Below are 15517 nucleotides of genomic sequence, written 5' to 3'. Positions count from 1 at the left end.
CAGATACTGATGCAGCAGGGCACAAGGACAAACTATGCTTCTGCTCTGGCATGTAGGTCATGAAAGGGGAATATGGTCAGGGGATTCCACTTTCATCGTTTTATTAATTAATACAGTAAATCCAAAAAAGCAGTGCTATTACACCCTTGCCAGATGGTAATTCCTTACACCTCCCTTTTGCACTCCAAAGTGCAAATTATGATATTTACACAGTGGGTCCTGTTTGCAATATGGTCCCCGCTGCAATGTATGGAGATTTATAAAATGTGACCCAATATTGATGGCCCTCATTACAAGTTTGGTGGTGCTGGGAAAAAAGTGGAGGTAATTCTGTTACTGCCATTTTTTTTGCACCGCCAAATTACAAGTTTGCCAGTAGGGTTGCCTGATTTACCTCCGGCCAAGAGCTGGAGGTAAGACAGGCACCCAGCTGGCAAAAACAGCCATTATTACCAGCACTGGTACCTGATCCATCCAATATACCTAAAAATAGTGTCCCTGTCAGTGAAACTCCTTTTTTTAGAAAAAAAGACCAGACGTGGGAACAGGACTGAAAAGAAAAAACAAATAACTGAATATATTGTTGTTAATATCTCCAGCAAACCTTTGGCACGGAATCAGATGGAGAGCCTTAACAAAGGATTATCCTTTGTCCCGACGTCAAATACAAGTCTCTTTGAAGAACAAGTATATTTGAATTTACTTTTAGGTAAAATCAGACTTAAGTATTTCTTTGAGACTCAACTGTCGGACATCCCAGAAGAACAACTAGATGATAGACTCAAACTTAAAGCTACTTTGATCTTCCTGTTCAGAATCCTGTCATCAATATCTTTAAACATAATGTTGAACATGATCTCAAGAAAATCAATTACTCTCAACGTACTCCATTTAATATTAAAGATCTACAACTTAAAGAGATTGAACTACTATCTAAGTCTGAGAAATTAACACTTAAACCTGCAGATAAAGGCGGGGCAGTAGTGATTATTGTGGGATGTTTTAACCCACTAGGCTCTGCCCTGTGACATCCCTGTGTGCTGGTGGCAGGACCAGCAAAATGGCTGCAAAAGTCCCATGCGCGCTAAACCTATGAAAATTGCGCTGTGAAACTGGAAAAGATGGCTGCCAATCTACTTTGCCTGTTATCAGTAGTGGAAGGAGACCACACTGCTGAAACCGGTCACTGGGCTGCCCGCCGAGTGAAAATGGAAATTGCATGAAAGGCAGTGCTTTATTGCAAGGAAACCTAGAAATTGCTCTGAAAAACCTTTTTTCTTGGTTCCTGAAAATACAAAATAATAGTTCAAAACATCAGAAAATATCCAACATTCTTGCTGGGTGTTACTCATCACTTCATTTAAGGAATCAACATAAGCACACAATGTCAGGAAAAGCAGAATCTATCATCAGAATATCCACATTAAAACGTGTGCTTGCCTGTGAAAATCTGTCAAAATATGGGCGCAGTACCACCGGCACCTGTATGACAGTTGTCAATAATTGTATTAGAAGCTTACATTTGTGCAGTTAAAATCAAATGGTTGGAATTAAGTAACCTGCCATCAAAAGGAATAGAGGTTGCAACCATTTAATCTCTATGTTTTAAAAACTGGAAGTAGAGTTCTGTTTGCCTGTTTTAAGATTGTAAGTTTATTTTCATCAAAGAAATATTTAACACAATTAGTTTTAAAGTAACCTGATTCAAGCCCAAAAAAACTACAAAGCAAATTCCCCAGCCTGCCCCAACAAACGTCACCTCTCCTGCTTCCCACCAAAAGCCAGGAAATCACATTCAGGTGTTGATGAAGAGGGGAGGAGATTTGGGCTGCTGCTCCTGGGAGAGACAGAGGACTTCCTTGGCTGAAAGGATATGCAGATTGCAAGTGTAAACAGTAGCCTCTGCTAGAGGAAGAAGGCGGAGATTGCTCTTGAGCCACCAGAAACTTTGGGGGCGGGAACAGACATGTTTGTTGATTCTTAAAGCACAGAAAGTATATTTTTGAACAAGACTGACACAAGACTGTGCGAATTTGTAAAAATTGTAAAATTATAGTATTGTTAATGGGAATCTTTTGGTGCACAGTTTAAAAGGACTCAGAACTCTGTGTGATGTTCTGAGAAGGTGTAGTGAAAAATTGGGTTTTGTAGCAATTGTATTGATGTCAGAAGCATGAAACTTCACATGATTATGCCCAGATATCATGCACACATTTGTATGAAATTGTGGACAAATCAGCCAATTGCTTCACAAAGTATGTGACCTAGATATGCTATTGCTATCAAGTTTGTAAAATTGTAAATATGTATTATATGAAAAGTAGATTTCATGTGCAAAAACAAAGGGGAGGTTTTTTTCCTGCATCATAAACCACATTGTCATGATGACACTCAAATCAAGGGAGAGGAAAGACCCAAGCCAATAGAATACCTAGGGAGTGTGCCTAAGATAATTCAGCATACCCACCCCTTTAGTAAACACACAAATAGCGACAGCTGAGGGCTCACAAAGAGACACACATTCACCCACCAACCGATTGCTGGTGGAGCACTTTGCAAGAGAAATCCATATTCAGACTCCAGAAACTTTGAAAGCAGAAAGGCCCATTTCCAAAGCTGAACCATGCTCAACTTGCCCTTTAAATATCCAGAAACCAGATTTTACCCCACCAAGGGGAACAAAAGAACAGCCTGGCTCTGCTGTTGCTGCTTTCCTGCTAAGAATTATTGCCAGAATCCAAAGATCCAACCCAGTAGTGCTGTGAGTCCAGTCCGTTGTGTCCAGCAGAATTCCTGTCCAGAAATCTAGACTCACCTGAATCCCTGACGGTTCTGTCCAAACATTGGTAGTGAGTGTCCTTAGTATAGGACTGTCATTGGCATATGTATTGTCCATAAGTGATCCATATCCAAACCCATTCTCTCTTATATCGAGAACTACATTGTTAGAAATTCTTTTTGTCTTGTCCAAACTCTTTCTCTTATCCTATAGTCCTTCTGTAATAGTAGTGTTAAAATCATCCTTGCGCTGATATATGTTTTCTGAAGAAAGGCGAGCGTCTCGGCAGGCAAAAACCATCTGGTGACATTCTGGTATGGTGGTTGTGCTGTCGTGTAGTTTGCATCTTCATAGTCTACCCCTAGTGTAAAGAATCTGAAAAACACGCAAAAGAGCACAATTCACCCACTTTGCACTTGGGTCAGGGACAAAGGGAGAAAATATTGTGATAGATTATCTATTTTATCTATCTAGGAATCACATAGAACAAACATTATTTTCCAAAGAGTAGGCAAAGTAAAATCACATTTTTTGACAAAGAAATTTGATAACACAAGTAAATATATGTGATGGGTGCTTTCCACAAGACACCTCATAAACTTAAAGCAAATTGAAAAACACCAAAGGTAAAAGGTAAAAAGTCCAGCAAAAACACATATTTTACTAGTGGCGTCTAAAGTTAGTATAGTGACATTTGTAACAGATCACCATGGCAAACTTTTTTAAACAATTTTGGTTATTTTACAATTTCTTTGGGGGGGAAGTATACTCTACGTGTACAGCATAAGGATTCTGATGCTGCAGAGAAAAGACACATTAGTTATAGTGTCTGTGGGATGTCTACATATGTTTCGGCACACAGATTACATCAACACCATCCCTGGTGTTATGCTGTTTTAGGTGTGGCCCTCTTCAGGACGGTATATTGTTTTTCCAGTTGACAAAAAGTTCAAAAAACAAATCCCCAGGTGTTTCACACTTTTTTTCCTGGTGCTGTAAAGAATGGAGAAGCGGAATTTGTGTTAATGCTTGGTCTAAAACGAAAGAACACGATAAAAAACTCTTTTGGTAGAAGTTCGTGTGAGTTAGGCTTTTTTATTGCCCATTTCTCAACTTTTCACTGACCTTTATATGCTCTTGTGGTTGGACTAAAGGTTGGTTTCTATAGCGGGGGAAGTGAAGGTTCACTTCTTTTTCATGAATTCCATTGTGCAGCAAAATTATTTCTGTTCTGCTTTCGCAGTCAATGCGCGATTTTGTCAGCCCGCAGGCACTTGTTAATATTTTATTTCATACAAAGGTTTCTTCTCCGGACCTAGTTATGAAAAAAACAATAATATTTTTGAGTTTGCTAATTATTTCCTGATGTGCAGGATAGCACTTATTATCTAGCATATGTACTAACCTTGTGTTTCTTTGGTGCTTTATTTTTAACATTGACGCTAGGTCCCAGGAGCCTTCAGACTTGATTTGGACATGGTCTTTCAGTTTAATGCCGTAGTTATTTCTGTATCGCCCATCGGCCTGTGAGGACAGAAGGTGGGGAGGACGTTTAGGAGGGCTCTTCTTTACTCATAGGCTTTCCATGATTTAGAAAGAAAAGACATACAGATGTTTCTGTGCCTTAGTTCATCCCGTTTTTAACATCTCGGATATTGAAGAAACGGGGATGATTTACCTTATAAGTGTTTCCGGTAGGTTCAGAGGTCTCTCGGTTTGCAACAGCTCCTTTCGGTCTGCGCACGGGAGTCAATTCGTCTTTTACTGTGCTGCGGGAGTATTGTTGTTCTCTTCCGTGTTTGCCTGTCACGTCACTATACGTATATGTGTCTGGTCCGCGTTTTTTGGACAAGACATCTGGTCCAGACGGCCATCTTGGAAAGGTGTAAGTGCATTGGAAGGGCTAGTGAATTCGGCTGTGATTTCGTGTTTACCAAATATTTGACTGAGCTTATCCCAAAGTTCATTTATTCTGCATGATTGCACATTTTATTTGGAGTTAGTTACTTGTTGGAAATGGTGTTGTGCTGCCGTAGTTTGTGATTGTTTCTTATTTTGGAGCACCTTCATACTCCTGATGGTCTGGAGAAAATTATGAATTGTATCTGGCGTATTATACATTAGTAGAAGTCCTTCCTATGAACAACATCATTATGGAAAGGGCCGTGGAGTCATGGACTATTAATCCGAGAGTTCGAAGCATGATGACAGTGATGTATTGGATCCATATTCCATTTCGGACGATATTTCACGAGCTTTTAGAACAAAATGCCCCATTCAACAGCACTACAAGCAGCGATTCCGACACTAGTCGCAATACTAATACATCATGGGGAGGAAAAAACCAAAGACAACAGTTTTTTCAAGGGAGGGCACAAGGAGGCCGCAACTGATCCCAACCCCTACCACGAATGCAAACAAGGAACTGGAACGGGCCCGTGCAGAATTGGTGATCGCCATCTTCAATCTCTCCACACATGAACTGACAGAAGGAGAGAAAAAAGTACTGAGCGGTGGTCTTAGCTTTGTTCCTATCAAAAAAGCTGAGAATTTCCAAACAGAAATTGAATTACAGAAATTCTTCCACACAATCCGGTTAAAATACTTCTTCTGTAACCCTCGAATAAGCAACAAAGAAAAAGAAAAGAGCACAACTGGTTTAAAACCACCTTCAATTTTTTGTCCCACAAATAACATGATAAGCCCAGCCATCGCTGCTTTTGAGAGCAGAATGATTGAAGAAACAAGAAAACTCCTATCGACAAAAAACTTTTCCAAAGATAACCTTTGCCCGATGGAAAGACAGGCATTTTAAGATCTACAAAAAAATGACCTCTTTGATATAAAACCTGCGGACAAGGGCGGGGGAATAGTTTTATGGAACAAAAATGCATCAATGAAGAAATCAAATTACACCTATCGGATCAGAAATTTTACAGGCCACTACAGGGAGACCCAACATCGCGCCTTAAAGAGGAAATATCGAGCCTGATGTCACACGCCCAAGAAGAAGGGTGGATTGACCAGGATGAGAAGTTCTTCCTTATCAAAACCAATCCAACCATTCCAGCTTTCTATAGGTTGCCAAAATTGCATAAAAACAGCACTAAATCACTGGGAAGACCTATAGTTTTGGCCATAGATTCGATCCTAGAACCGCTGTCGATTTATGTAGACTGGTTTTTGAGACCCTTCGTATCACAAATGAAATCATACATCAAGGATACGACCAGCATGATAAAAATCATAGACAACATCAAAATTGAACAAGGAGATATTTTAGCAACGCTAGAGGTCGTTGCACGATACACCAGCCTCCCACAGCTCGAATGTCTACAAGTCCTGGAACAATACTTAAACCAACGTCACATGAATAGCAAAACAGTCCCAACCGCCTTTATCCTTGAGTGCGCAAGACGGGCACTCATGGAAAATTACTTCATGTGCGAATATTCTTTCTACAACCAAAGACACGGGACCAGGATGGGAGCAACATTCGCCCCAGACATCGCCAACTTGTACATGGATTTCGTGGAGACAAACTCCATATACCACACCAATAACCCTTTCAAAACGAACATCATTGCTTGCCACAGGTACATTGATGATTGTTTTCTAATTTGGAGAGGCCCAGTTGCCCTCCTGCTGGAATTTCAGGAATGGCTAAATCAACGAAACACGCATATCAAGTTCACTATGTCACATGACACAAAAACTATCCCTTTTCTAGACTTGGAAATTAAAACACAGGCAGACGGCTCCCCAAGCACAAGTCTGTTTAGGAAAAAAACGGATAAAAACACTTTATTGGAGTACACAAGCTACGACCCAGCAGGTCTGAAGGCCAACCTTCCTATTGGCCAATTCCTAAGAGTTCGTCGTAACTGTACCACCTTGGACGATTATAAAACGCATGGGAAACAACTTAAAAAACGCCTTGAACAAAGAGGCTATCCCAAAAAACAAATCAACGTGGCATACAAAAGATCAAAAAACAGAAACCGAGAAACATGCCTTAATCCACCGAACAAAACAGCATTGGAAAAGATGACATGTGTTACAATTTTCAGACCTATAAGTCATCACTTACGGAAACTTTTTCTAAAAAACTGGCATATTATAAAAACAGAAGACTTTGACCCAGCACCTCCGAGATTTGCATTCAGAAGACAAAAGAACTTGCGGGACAATCTTGTCCACACGTATCCTCAGGCAACACCGAAAGTTGATACACAAAGGACACTCTGGGATCTACCACCTGTAATAGGACACTTCAAGTGTGGCAACTGTTCTGTTTATTCACTTACAAAAAACATGAAATATGTCAACTTAAAAGGAAGAAACTGGCAACTCAGATCATTCACAAACTGTAGCACCCAATGGGTAGTATATGCAATCCAGTGTCCCTGCCAACTCCTTTATATTGGCAAAACTAAAAGACATATAAAAGTATGCATAGGGGAGCACCGAACAAACATCAGAAACCAAACACCAAACAAACCTTTGGTCGCCCACTACCTTCTCCTGAAACACAAACCATGCGAAATGTTTTGGTTTATCATCCAAACAGTCCAAATTTCAAAAAGAGGAGGAGATCGAGATCTGGTGCTATGCAAATGCGAACAGAAATGGATTTTTGATTTGGATACAGTAAAAAATGGTCTGAATTCAGCGGTTGAATGGGGCATTTTCTTCTAAAAGCTCATGAAATATCGTCCGAAATGGAGTACGGATCCAATACATCACTGTCATCATGCTTCGAATTCTCGGATTAATAGTCCATGACTCCACGGCCCTTTCCATAATGACGTTGTTCATAGGAAGGACTTCTACTAATGTATAATACGCCAGACACAATTCATAATTTTCTCCAGACCATCAGGAGTATGAAGGTGCTCCAAAATAAGAAAAAATCACAAACTACGGCAGCACGACACCATTTGCAACAAGTAACTAACTCCAAATAAAATGTGCAATCATGCAGAATAAATGAACTTTGGGATAAGCTCAGTTAAATATTTCGTAAACACGAAATCACAGCCGGATTCACTAGCCCTTCCAATACACTTACACCTTTCCAAGATGGCCGTCTGGACCAGATGTCTTGTCCAAAACGCAGACCAGACACCTACACGTATAGTGACGTGACACGCAAACACGGAAGAGAACAACAATCCTCCCGCGGCACAGTGAAAGATGAATTGACTCCCGTGCGCAGACTGAAAGGAGCTGTTGCAAACCGAGAGACCTCTGAACCTACCGGAAACACTTATAAGGTAAATCATCCCTGTTTCTTCAATATCCGAGATGTTAAAAACGGGATGAACTAAGGTACAGAAACATCTGTATGTCTTTTCTTTCTAAAACATGGAAAGCCTATGAGTAAAGAAGAGCCCTCCTAAACGTCCTCCCCACCTTTTGTCCTCACAGGCCAGTGGGCGAGACAGAAATAACTACGGCATTAAACTGAAAGACCGTTTCCGAATCAAGTCTGAAGGCTCCTGGGACCTAGCGTCAATGTTAAAAATAAAACACCAAAGAAACACAAGGTTAGTACATATGCTAGATAATAAGTGCTATCCTGCACATCAGGAAATAATTAGCAAACTCAAAAATATGATTGTTTTTTCATAACTAGGTCCGGAGAAGAAACCTTTGTATGATAGAAAATATTAACAAGTGCCTGCGGGCTGACAAAATCGCGCATTGACTGCGAAAGCAGAACAGAAATAATTTCGCTGCACAACGGAATTCATGAAAAAGAAGTGAACCTTCACTTCCCCCGCTATAGAAACCAACCTTTAGTCCAACCACAAGAGCATATAAAGGTCAGTGAAAAGTTGAGAAATGGGCAATAAAAAAGCCCAACTCACACAAACTTCTACCAAAAGAGTTTTTATCCTGTTCTTTCGTTTTAGACCAAGGATTAACACAAATTCCGCTTCTCCATTCTTTACAGCACCGGGAAAAAAAGTGTGAAACACCTGGGGATTTGTTTTTTGAACTTTTTGTCAACTGGAAAAACAATATATCCCCTGAAGAGGGCCTCAACTAAAACAGCAGAACACCAGGGATGGTGTTGATGTAATCTGTGTGCCGAAACATATGTAGACATCCCACAGACACTATAACTAATGTGTCTTTTCTCTGCAGCATCAGAATCCTTATGCTGTACACGTAGCGTATACTTCCCCCCCCAAAAAAATTGTAAAATAACCAAAATTGTTTAAAACAGTTTGCCAATGTTATCTGTTACACATGTCACTATACTAACTTTAGACACCACTAGTAAAATATGTGTTTTTGCTGGACTTTTTAATTTTTTTTTTCAATTTGCTTTAAGTTTATGAGGTGTCTTGCGGAAAGCACCCATCACATATATTTACTTGTGTTACCAAATTTCTTTGATTCAAAAATGTGTTTTTACTTTGCCTACTCTTTGGAAAATAATGTTTGTTCTATATTATTCCTAGATAGATAAAATAGATAATCTATCACGATTTTCTCTCCCTTTGTCCCTGACCCAAGTGCAAGGTGGACTAAAAGTGGGGTAATTGAGCTCTTTTGCATGTTTTTCGGACACTTTACAATCTATTCCCTATTTCAGCTCAATCCCCCTCTAACAAAAAATTGGGACTCAACCCTTTGTTACACCTAGTGTAAAGAAGCCTTGTTTGTAATTTTAAAAGCACATTCTTGTTTTGCAATTTTGCCTCTTTCTGAAAAAATAACACCTCCACAAAAACCTTCATAACGTCTTCACCGTTTATGCTAGAAACAAAATGTAAGTGTCTACTTGAAGCTAACATCTTCAGCTTTCTAATGCACGTTAACGCCTTATACTTTTTACGCAATCATGCGTACTGCACACGTAAAAGTTTGCCGCAGATTTTTTGTTTGCCTCAAATCTATATCGTGTGAAATAGCTGTTCATTGCACCCAACCTCAAAATTAAGTTTTCAACTTGCTGGTTACTCGATAATCATTGCTAGTGTTGATCTGATACCATACAAAGTGGCTCCTACTAGTATTAAAACAATTTCAGTGAATTAATTCAATTTTTAGTGTTTTAACCATTTATGCAAAGCCAACTTTAAAACCATTTTTGACAAATTTGCCATCATTCCTGTTTCTCTCTGTGTTTGCTGGGAGGAAATTGGGATTGATTCTATTTTGTTGAATTCTGTATTCCTGAAACCTGTTTCTCCCCTTCCATCTCTTTATATTGCATATTGGGGGGATTGAGTAGTGTGCAGGGGGAAAGAGTAATCACATTGCATTTTGATTGAACCCACATAAAAGTATTATTTCTATACTGCTGATTTTTCCTATCATTACTCCTTGAGATTAAAGAGATTGTAGTGTGACATCACCCCATCGGTGATCATTGTATAACCATTAAAATAGTGTGACATATATATTGTGAAATCCATAAAATAAATATTTTTTACTTTCCAAACCAGCCTGCTTCCTGGTTCAGTGTGACCGGGGGGGATTCAAAGGGAGGGGCGTGATATAAGTGGTACATCATTCAGAAATAAAATAATTTATAGACATAAATAAATAATTAAGGGTTCCAGCTGTGCATCACATGCTAGGCATTGACTTAGGTGGAGTGCCGGGTTGAAATCACTTACATTATAGACATAACATTTTATCATAAACAATTTCTTGAAATGTTAAGTGATTCATCAACATATGTGCCTCTGGACCAGGACCCAACACTTACAAGCAGATCTCTAACAGAGACATGTGTAAGGAAAGCCTTCGATAATGATTGGATCACTGACAAAACACAAGCTTTCCTTCTTAAGAAATTCCCTATAATTCCGGTATTTTACAGATTGCTGAAAATTCTTAAAGACAATGGTCTCGGGAGGATAGCCCAGGGGCAACATGCTCACCTTGGAAGCAAGACGACACGGAGCACCACCGGTTCGATACCCAGCTCCACGCTTTGAAACCTCTGGGTATTAAGCATGTTATAAATAACCTATCATATCATATCATACACCCTCCATTGAGACCAAGAGTTGCCGGTATAGCGACTATCCTGGACCCATTGATCACATACATTGGCAAACTCTTGAAACTACTGGTACAAACCATTCCAACATACTTGTGAGATACCACAGATTTTCTGACTTGCATTAATGATATTACCTGTTTGGCATCAGATTGTATATTGTTTTCCATGGACGTCTGTAGCCTGTACACCTCCAAACACACAATGTAAAATGTGAATGTCAATTGATAATTGAATTTGTCACCATTATCCTATACAACAATTTCTTTAGGTATCATTGTAAATTCTATGCCCAAGTATCTGGAACCTCTATGGGGTCCTCCATGGCCCCCTCGTATGCTAATATCTTTATGTAGGCCTTTGAAAAACAGCATGTATTGGATAAAATGGAATTGAGTTCAAAGATTATCATCTGGAAATTATATATCAATGATATTTTTGGTATTTGGTGTGGGTCAAAACAGGAGCACATGGAATTCTTCAAATACTTGAACAGCGTACATGCACGTATTAAATTTACATAGGATATAGGTGAACCATCCTTAGATTTCCTAGATGCGCAGTTGACAATTGCTGACTCTAGGATCCATACATCATTGTATCACAAATGAACAGATGTCAACAATGTGCTACACTTTTCCAATTTTCATCCTAAAAGTATTATGTAAAGTCTTCCATATAGCCAGAATTTACGTTTGAAGAGAATCATCTCAGATCCAGACATCTTTATGACTGAATGCACAACATTGTCTCAGAGATTTTCCAATAGAGGTTACCCAGAACAAGTTATACAAGATGCACAAACAGGGGCCTCCTTGATCTCGAGAGAAGAAATACTCACAGCTAAACCTAAAAATTATGTTAGTTCGATCTTGCACATCTCAAAATACTCGAGACAGAGCTTTCATATTAAGAAAATCATTAGAAAGAATTGGTCGATTTTACATCACAACCCCTTTTTCTTAAAACTTTTCCCCAAACCACCTATGACAGTGTAGAAACATGGTCCTAACTTACGAGAAAAGTTGGTCAGAGAAGAAAGAGTGCCCAGAGAAGAACAAACATTTCTCTCCTCCAAAAAAAAGGGTACTTTTCCCTGTCTATCCTGTAGCCATTGAAACAACATCGCTAAAGGGAACTACACCACTCACCCACGCACGGGTAAAAAGATGTTACTGAGAGATTTCACGACTTGTAGAACCAAGGAAATCATTTACAGTATAAAATGCCCCTTTGGTCTTCTGTACATTGGTCAAACAGCACCGTCTGCCCGTGAACGCTGGACAGAACATAAGTCCAACATTCGCAGCAACAATGTTAAATCCCTAGTAGCAAGACACTTTGGTGTATTTAGACATTCTAATGCACAAATCCAATTCAATATTTTGGAAGTAGTGAAAAAACCACCATGGGCTGGAGACTACAATAGATTACTTTCCCAAAGAGAAATGTTTTGGATCGACTTATTGGACACCTTACATCCAAAAGGTTTAAAAGAGGTTTTCTCATTAAATTGTTTTGTATAAATATTTACTTTATCAATTCCAAGACAAGCTTGACATGCTGAGTGCCCTGGCCTACAGTATTCACATGGCTATCCTCACTCTTAACACATCTCTAAGTGGTGTCAGACAATTCTCTAAGGTTCTAATGAATTTTTGATAAGAACCTCACTTTCTATGATTGTTAATAGGTAGTGTGATGGTCTCCATTAGATCACTGCAGTACAAGGTTTAATAATGTACCCCTTTACAATTGGGACAGGTACACGCTATGGAGTCCAACAGGGTTGTATATGTTGAATAGTGTGACCATATTTTGCCTAGTGCTCCATAAACTGAGTAACTACACTAACTTGAGAATCTATTCTGTTATTTCATGTATAGAATTTGATTTATACAGTTGACAAATCCGTTGGTAAATGGAGTATAAAAGTATCAAGCACTTGCAGTTGGTTTTATTATGTTTAATATACTGATTACGGGATACCATACATTCCTGGCCCCATTCTGAATTATGCTCCATTATTTACATGGGTTTACCCATAGGAAGTATTTAGTGACTAGAATTAGTAGAATCCAATAAGGGACATTTATTTTCATGGGGCGCACCTCACCCTTTTCCAAACGTGGCCATCTTGGAGAGTAACGAGATATGTGACATACTATACTTCAATACTTAACACTTTAGCTCGTTTGAGTAAGCGTTTTGTTTCGTCGACATTCCCGCATACAAAATATCACTTGATTTTACAAGTGAGACATCACCTTGTTCCATATTAGAAAGAGATATAAGCTACATTCATCGATCTCTCTAATTTGTGACACACTTCAGACTTGACGTTTCAGCATTTACGAGTACGCAATGCATCCCGTTGATATGCTTGGATATAAAATATCACGTGATCTGACACGCGACTTAACTTCACCTGAGAATGAAATACAAGCTGCATATATTGACTCCTAACGTACTGTATCGGGTATATATGTAAGAACTAGAACAACAGCTTTGTATCTTGTTTTCATTCTTTTCTTTGAGACTTCTTCGGTTCTTTTTTCAAGACCGTTATGATTACTTGTATGCAAACCCATGGCTGTTAGATCTAATGGGCTTTACTATTTATTATTCACAAATATATTGGTGAAAACCAAACCCATTAGCTGACAAACAGAGGACTCTACGGTTACTTCACTCTGAACCTGAGTGATCTTTTTCCAAATCTAATCCTTGCTTCGTAAGGACATTTTGAACATTCGATAGTGAGATCTCTATCACCAATACTATCTGACTGGTACTTACCATAGTTAATTCTTCTTCAGGATTTTTTCATTGACCTACTCAGATACAGTGTAGTCAATACTGCCATGAGAGTTACCCCAAGAATAAACCCATTAACCTTTTCATCCAGACCTACATTTGTAGGTGAGTGTCTTTTTACCACACATACTGCGGCTTAGAATTTAGTCAGCCTATTGCATTATCTAAAATATTGTGATCTATTTACAGGAACTTCCAACTGTTGCATATCTATTGTCCAATGCTTTAGTCAAATTGAAACACTACAGAAAGCATATTTATTGAGCAAGCAACAGTGCTACGTTCTCAAGACACGTGCAGCTGGCAATTTCCATCTACACATTGGATCTCCTCCAGGTAGGCTTTTAAATCTTAGAGATCCCATTACGCTAGGGTGGAAAAGTGTTAAACTCTATGTTAGGCAGAGACTACCATGGTAGCTCAATCTCCTTTCTACACTTGTCCCTATGTTTGCCACACTGAAAGGGCAGTGGGAGTACTAATGAAAATGTCACCCCTTTAGGAACATTGATGGTTTTACACCAACCTGACATTTAGGAACTAAACAATTATCAGTACCAGGTCCCAATGGAGGTCTACACTGTCTAAGGTCATTAGAATTACCCCTGTTTGGACGAGGGGTCTACCAATACTCCACAACAAATACCAAGGATTGTTAAAGTGTCAATATTGAAAATTATTCAGACTTGCAACATGATTTGATTTATGGTAATAGGAAGGCTTTTGACAAATGCTGTATAACACTATGTTGCAGTTGCATATGTATAGAGGGTTTCTGATATCTTTGATTCTGTCAGATTCATTTTGATGTACCATGTTTAGAAAATAGTTCCTGATTGTTTTTTCTTGTATAAATCTTTACAGAATTGTCTGCTTCTGAAGAAGGGGTACTAGCCCCGAAATGCGTTGAGCCTCAAAAACCTGTTATAGCAAGATTAATTTAGCCAGCTACAGGCGCCATATTTGTTTTTTGTTTACTGCACATTAACTTTTCATTTATTTGTATAACTGTTATGCCTTGTTGAATTTCTACATTTGTTATCATTTTTAGTAAAAAGCTTTGATTTACTTTGTACAAATATTTTTGACTATTTTATTCAGTATATATGGTGTGCAGGGGGCGGGAGTGTCCCAAAATGTGGACACTTTGTTTGCTCCTCTGGTATTAGCTGTGCCAGTAATAGAGACAATCCTGTAATCTGCCCATGATTCTGGAAGGCCTGGTGCCGGTAACGGTTTCACAGATTGGTGCTATTCCAACAGATTTTCCGGCGAGATACCACCAAACTTATAATGAGGGCCATTGTCTTAGTATACATAGGCATAATATTGTAGCCAATCTATTAAACTAAATGAGGCTTGCATTCATGAAGGAAAGTTCTTTGACTATCTAGGCGTGAGAATAAATAATAGAGGCACATGGGTTAATCAATTTACTAAAACTGCTTCATCTTTAAAAATAAAAGGCGAATGAACAATGCACTTTTCAAAGCCCTTTCAGGGAAGAGCTATATCCCCACCTTGGGAATGCATAATATGCAGGCCCACTGAGCTGCTCTTTAAGATTGGCCATTATGGGAGTCATTTAAATATAAAAGCTCTTGTATTAGTGAAAGATTAATTTTAGAAGACACTATTATTTTTACCCTTAAACACACCTACTCTCCGGCATCACCTTGAATTAGGAAAGTCTTGTGTAGGACCACTACCCAACTGAGTTAGGCTTTTGTCCACCCCGAGATGCACCTTATCGTGAATCATTAAAAGAGGCAATGGGTTGGCCACAGAAATTAATTGGGGATGGTTGACATGCATAAAAACTGCACTACTCTATTTCAAACATGGTACCTTATTGTCTAACCCTGGAGCAACCAATGGCACCTCTAAATTTATAG

This window comes from Ambystoma mexicanum, chromosome 5q, assembly GCF_040938575.1.
Source record: "Ambystoma mexicanum isolate Mex_15411 chromosome 5q, UKY_AmexF1_1, whole genome shotgun sequence".
Classification (NCBI taxonomy): Eukaryota; Metazoa; Chordata; class Amphibia; order Caudata; family Ambystomatidae; genus Ambystoma; species Ambystoma mexicanum.
Note: the sequence above shows the minus strand (reverse complement) of the source record.